This window comes from Astyanax mexicanus, chromosome 3, assembly GCF_023375975.1.
Source record: "Astyanax mexicanus isolate ESR-SI-001 chromosome 3, AstMex3_surface, whole genome shotgun sequence".
NCBI lineage: Eukaryota > Metazoa > Chordata > Actinopteri > Characiformes > Acestrorhamphidae > Astyanax > Astyanax mexicanus.
The window spans coordinates 16651159-16657158 of NC_064410.1; positions in this window are offsets into that span (position 1 = coordinate 16651159).

The window sequence follows — 6000 nt, forward strand, 5'->3', positions numbered from 1 at the left end:
GGTAAAACGGAAAGGTTAAACCAGACCTTGCTTAATATGCTCAGAACCTTGGGAGAAGAAAAGCAGGCCCGTTGGCCTGAATGCCTGCCAGAGCTAATGTTGGCGTATAACAATACCACACATAGCACTACTGGGTATACCCCAGCGTATTTGATGTTTGGAAGACACTGTCGCCTCCCGGTCGATGTTGTGCTTGATGTAGTTCCTTCCCAGGTTTCATCCACCCGAGAGGAGTGGGTTAGGAGCCACCATGATAGGTTGGCCCATGCCTTCCGAATAGCCAAGAGGCAGTCGTGTGTGGCAGCGGACCGATATAAGGCAAGGTATGACCGGAAGGCTGGGGCAGGTCCATTGTTACCAGGAGAGAGGGTATGGGTATGAGAACGAAGGCGACAAGGTAAGCTAGGAGGGTGGTGGGATCCTACAGTGCATGTGATTGTGGAACAGGTTGGTGATACCGGGGTGGTTTATCGAGTAAGGCCCGAACGGGGGGGGAAAGAGAGGGTTTTACATCGAAATGCATTAAAAGCTTGCTTTTTGGTCCCCCAGGGTGCACCTGTGACTCCCGAGGTGAGCAGTGAGGGAGAACCCTTCAGGGGTGGGTATTTGGTAACCCTCCAGCCAGAAGCTGGGTTGGGGCCTGTGGAAGTTGGCCCTAGGCGCTCGGTGAGGCCAAATTTTGGTAGGCCTCCGGGCCGATACAGCGAGTAAGGAAAGGGTGGCCAAGGGACTGGCCAAGTAAAAGACTGGGGGGGTGTCAAGCCGGTGAAAAAAAGGGTATAATTTATTTTGTTGGACTTTTTTCACAGGAGCCAGATTGTTCCCCAGGACACGATTTGGCAGGTCCCCCGCTGATTGTGATGGACAGGGGGGATGGACCAATGCCCAGGCCGGGTTGTGGGAGGACTGGCCAATGAGGACGGTTGGGGGGCTGGACTTATTTTGTTTTTCAGATAAGTGTCATGGCGGCGCCCAGTGAGAGAGAGAGCAGCGAGGCGGCAAGGTGAGATCGGAGAGAGAGCGAGGCGATAAAGCGGGACCGGAGAGCAGCGAGGCGGCAAAAAAAAGCAGGACCGGAGAGAGCAGCGAGGCGGCCAAGCAGGACCGGAGAGCAGCGAGGCGGCCAAGCGGGACCGGAGAGCAGCGGGGAGGCGAAGCGTGAGCGGCGGAGCGCGAGAGGCGGTGTGAGAGCGGCGGAGTGAGAGCGGCGGGCTCACCGGCGGCTGTTTACAGCCGATTGAACAGTAGGAGAACCAAAGCAAGCACCAGTGGACCGCGTGGGTCGAGTCTGCCGGCGACGACGCGGAGGCTGACGCCATTCCAGTTCCACCCAGGCTCGGAATACTCGCACTGGGAGCTGGGAGTTGTCCCCACTCCCAGGCAAAGTGTGAGTATATTTGGTTGGGTGGAGAAGTAATACTGTGTTTGTGTTACTGAAGGAAGAGTCTGGGAAACGTGGGAATTTTTACCGTGTGTTGTTTGGAATACTGCCGCTGTTTTCTTCTATCATAGCTGTTGCGTGCGGAGAGTCACGTGGAGGCGGTGGAGGAGTCTGAGAAGGCTGGAGGTAGCAGGAGCCGCTGCACCACGTGCGTGGAGCCACGCTCTGCTGGACGCCAAGCGCTCGTTTTTTTGAATTGCCCCACCCGAGGGAATATAATCACCTTGCCCCTGAAGTAAGACTGTTTTAGTATAGAATATTGAGGAAGCTGGACTATTTGGTGTTTTTAAAGGGGCTTTATGCCTGATAATCCGTGTGTATTATCTAGCCTCTCACTCGAAGGCTGGTGTATGGGGTGGCTCTAATACATTCCGGTTGTGTATTTCTAAGGGATGAGATTCTTTGAGATTGTGCTTGAGTAACGTGTTGTGAACCCTGTAGAGTGGGAGGGGTAGACATAAAATAGCTGGGTTTGTTTTGTTTGATTTTCTTTGTTTTGTTATATGTAGTTTAGTATTTTAGAGGATCCATAATTCTTAGGTTCGCTGTGGGAGTGACGTCCTCCCTTTTATTATGGTGTATGTTTAATAAACTTGTCAAATTTTGTAATTCTGGTGTGGTTTGTTTGGTTTGCTCACCCTCAGATCAAAAGAACCTGTAGAGTTTTCTGGCAAATAAATTATTTTTTTTGAAGAGTTCCTGGGACTCTATATTCCTAGGTGGCGTAGTTGGGTAAAGATTTTTCTTCTGCGACCAGTAGGTGTCACATATATGTACATAAACAAACAAACAGAGAGCTAAGCTAAACAGATAACAAAGAAACAGGGCTAGGGATATATACAGGGATAACTACATAAATATATATATACAAAATAGATAAAGAAACAAACAGGAAATAAACGTGACAAGAAATAAACAAGAACGAGTAAATACAGAAACATGAAATAAACAAACGTGACGTGGCGTGGCAAAACAATAGCAAATAGCGTGAAGAGACAAACAAACGTGGGAAGGTGCAAAGACCGACAGCAAACGTAGACTAACAATTACTATTTATACTAAACATGAAACACAGAACACCTGGGAAGGGGCGGAGTTACAAATTAGACACACGTAATGGAAAATAACAGTGGAAACACCGGGGAAACAGAGGGAAACCTGGCGAGGGCGTAACAGAAGCCCCTCCCTAAACGCGCAGCTCCCGAGGCGCGTAAAAACGAACCCCGGGGGCCGGCGGTGGGGAGAGGCCTGGAAAAACAAAAGACGAGACCGGGGACTTGACATGAGGCAACATAGGAGACTGGACAGAAGACGTGACAGGAGACTGGACATAGAAAGGAGACTGAACCGGGGACGTGACTGGAGACTGGACATTGGGCGAGACAGGAGACTGGACAGGGAACTGGACAGGGGTCGATGACTGGACATGGGGCATGACTGGTGACTGGACTGGACTGGACATGGGAACGGGAACAAAAACATTAACAGGGACAGACACGAACACAGGGCACAGGAACATTGGCGGTGGGCACCGCTGGCACAGGAACATTGGCGGTGGGCACCGCTGGCACAGGAACATTGGCGGTGGGCACCGCTGGCACAGGAACATGGACGGTGGGCACCGCTGGCACAGGAACATGGATGGTGTCTGGCACCGCTGGCATCGTAGCAGGAGCGGTGGGCACCGCTGGCATCGTAGCATGGGCGGTGGGCACCGCTGGCACTGGAACATAGGCGGTGGGCACCGCTGGCACAGGAACATTGGCGGTGGGCACCGCTGGCATCGTAGCATGGGCGATGGGCACCGCTGGCACAGGAACATAGGCGGTGGACACCGCTGGCACAGGAACATTGGCGGTGGGCACCGCTGACCTTGGAGCATGGGCCGTGGCGGGCACCGCTGACACAGGAACACTCACATGAACAGAACTGGACCCTTGGGCTGTAGATGTCTGTGTGATGACTCGGGCTGCTGAAGACTGCACGGAGACTTGACTTAATTTCACCGCAGCGTATTCAGGTTTCGGGGTGGCAGTAGCAGTACAGTGTAGCGCCGTTGTCATGGGAACCCCGGAGCGAAGATCTGCTGCCGCTGCGGGTGACTGGAAGCGCTGCTCGGCGGCCGCCGTGGAAGCTGGGTCTGCAGCCGTAGAAGATGCGGGCGCCGTAGCAGCCAGAGAAACTTGACCCGTGGAAGCAGGAGATGCTAACTGCGTTAGCCGCGTAGCCGTGGGGATGCCTGGAGCTGCAGCCGCTGGAGAAGCTAGCTGCGGTAGCCGCGTAGCCGTGGGGATGCCTGGAGCTGCAGCCGCTGGAGATGCTAGCTGCGTTAGCCGCGTAGCCATGGGGAAGCCTCGAGCTGCAGCCGCCGGAGGAGCTAGCTGGTTAGCCTCAGAAGCTAGCTGCGGAGCCGACGAGGTGGAGCGCGCTCTGGGAGGCGGGTGGAGGATAGCCTCCGCAAGCGGCGGCAAGCGGGCTCTCGTCGGAGGGTAGAACTCGTCCTCCGAACTGGACGCGGCTGCGAGGAGGTCCACGTAATCCCAGAAATAGTCCTCACAGTCCGCGTTTCTGCCCGCCTTGCCTACCTCGCGGTTCGGAGCGAGGCCGATGGCCCCAACCGTTAGCCCCCCCCCAAGAAAATCCTCCGAATTTTGGGACCTCTTAGAACGCCTAGCCCGAGGCCTTCTCCGGCCTCGAGGCCTCGGGTTTTCCTGCGCCGAGGTCCCAAAGGGGGCATGACGGATGGCCAGCCCGGATCCAACCCAATTGTTTCCCGCATAAACGTCCATTGCGGTCGGTCTTTCTGTATCGCGTGAGCAGAACGGAGGCGGACGTTTAAGCGGGTAAGACATAACTTTAATAATAATAAATAAACAAATAAACAAATAGGGGAATGACGAATATAAATATATGTACATAAACAAACAAACAGAGAGCTAAGCTAAACAGATAACAAAGAAACAGGGCTAGGGATATATACAGGGATAACTACGTAAATATATATATACAAAATAGACAAAGAAACAAACAGGAAATAAACGTGACAAGAAATAAACAAGAACGAGTAAATACAGAAACATGAAATAAACAAACGTGACGTGGCGTGGCAAAACAATAGCAAATAGCGTGAAGAGACAAACAAACGTGGGAAGGTGCAAAGACCGACAGCAAACGTAGACTAACAATTACTATTTATACTAAACATGAAACACAGAACACCTGGGAAGGGGCGGAGTTACAAATTAGACACACGTAATGGAAAATAACAGTGGAAACACCGGGGAAACAGAGGGAAACCTGGCGAGGGCGTAACATAATTATAATACTGTAGAAAATCACAGTAATAATCATAGTACTGTAGAAAATCACAGTAATAATCCTACTACTGTAGAAAATTACAGTAATAATCCTACTACTGTAGAAAATCACAGTAATAATCCCACTACTGTGGAAAATCACAGTAATAAGCATATTACTGTAGAAAATCACAGTAATAAATATACAACTGTGGAAATCCACAGTAATAATCCTACTACTGTAGAAAATCACAGTAATAATCCCACTACTGTAGAAAATCACAGTAATAATCATATAATTCTGTAGAAAATCACAGTAATAATCATAATACTGTAGAAAATCACAGTAATAATTATACTACTGTAGAAATCCACAGTAATAATCCTACTCCTGTAGAAAATTACAGTAATAATCATAATACTGTAGAAATTCACAGTAATAATTACACTACTGTAGAAAATCACAGCAATAATCATAATACTGTAGACAATCACAGCAATAATCATAATAGTGTAGAAATCCACAGTAATAATCCTACTACTGTAGAAAATCACAGTAATAATCATAATTCTGTAGAAAATCACAGTAATAATCATAATACTGTAGAAAATCACAGTAATAATTATACTACTGTAGAAATCCACAGTAATAATCCTACTCATGTAGAAAATTACAGTAATAATCCTACTACTGTAGAAATTCACATTAATAATTACACTACTGTAGAAAATCACTGCAATAATCATAATACTGTAGAAAATCACAGCAATAATCATAATAGTGTAGAAATCCACAGTAATAATCCTACTGCTGTAGAAAATCACAGTAATAATCATAATACTGTAGAAATCCACAGTAATAATCCTACTACTGTAGAAATTCACAGTAATGATCACTACTGTAGAAAATCACAGTAACAATCATACTACTGTAAAAAAAAAAATAACAGTAATAATCATAATTCTGTAGAAAATCACAGGAGTAAGCATAATTCTGTAGAAAATCACAGTAATAATCATTATACTGTAGAACTTCACAGTGATAATCCTACTACTGTGGAAATTCACAGTAATAATCATAATTCTGTAGAAAATCACAGTAATAATCCTACTACTGTAGAAATTCACATTAAAAATTACACTACTGTAGAAAATCACAGTAATAATCATAATACTGTAGAAAATCACAGCAATAATCATAATACTGTAGACATTCTACAGTGCTCCCTGCTCTGCTCTCTACTACTCTGGTCTGCTGCTGTG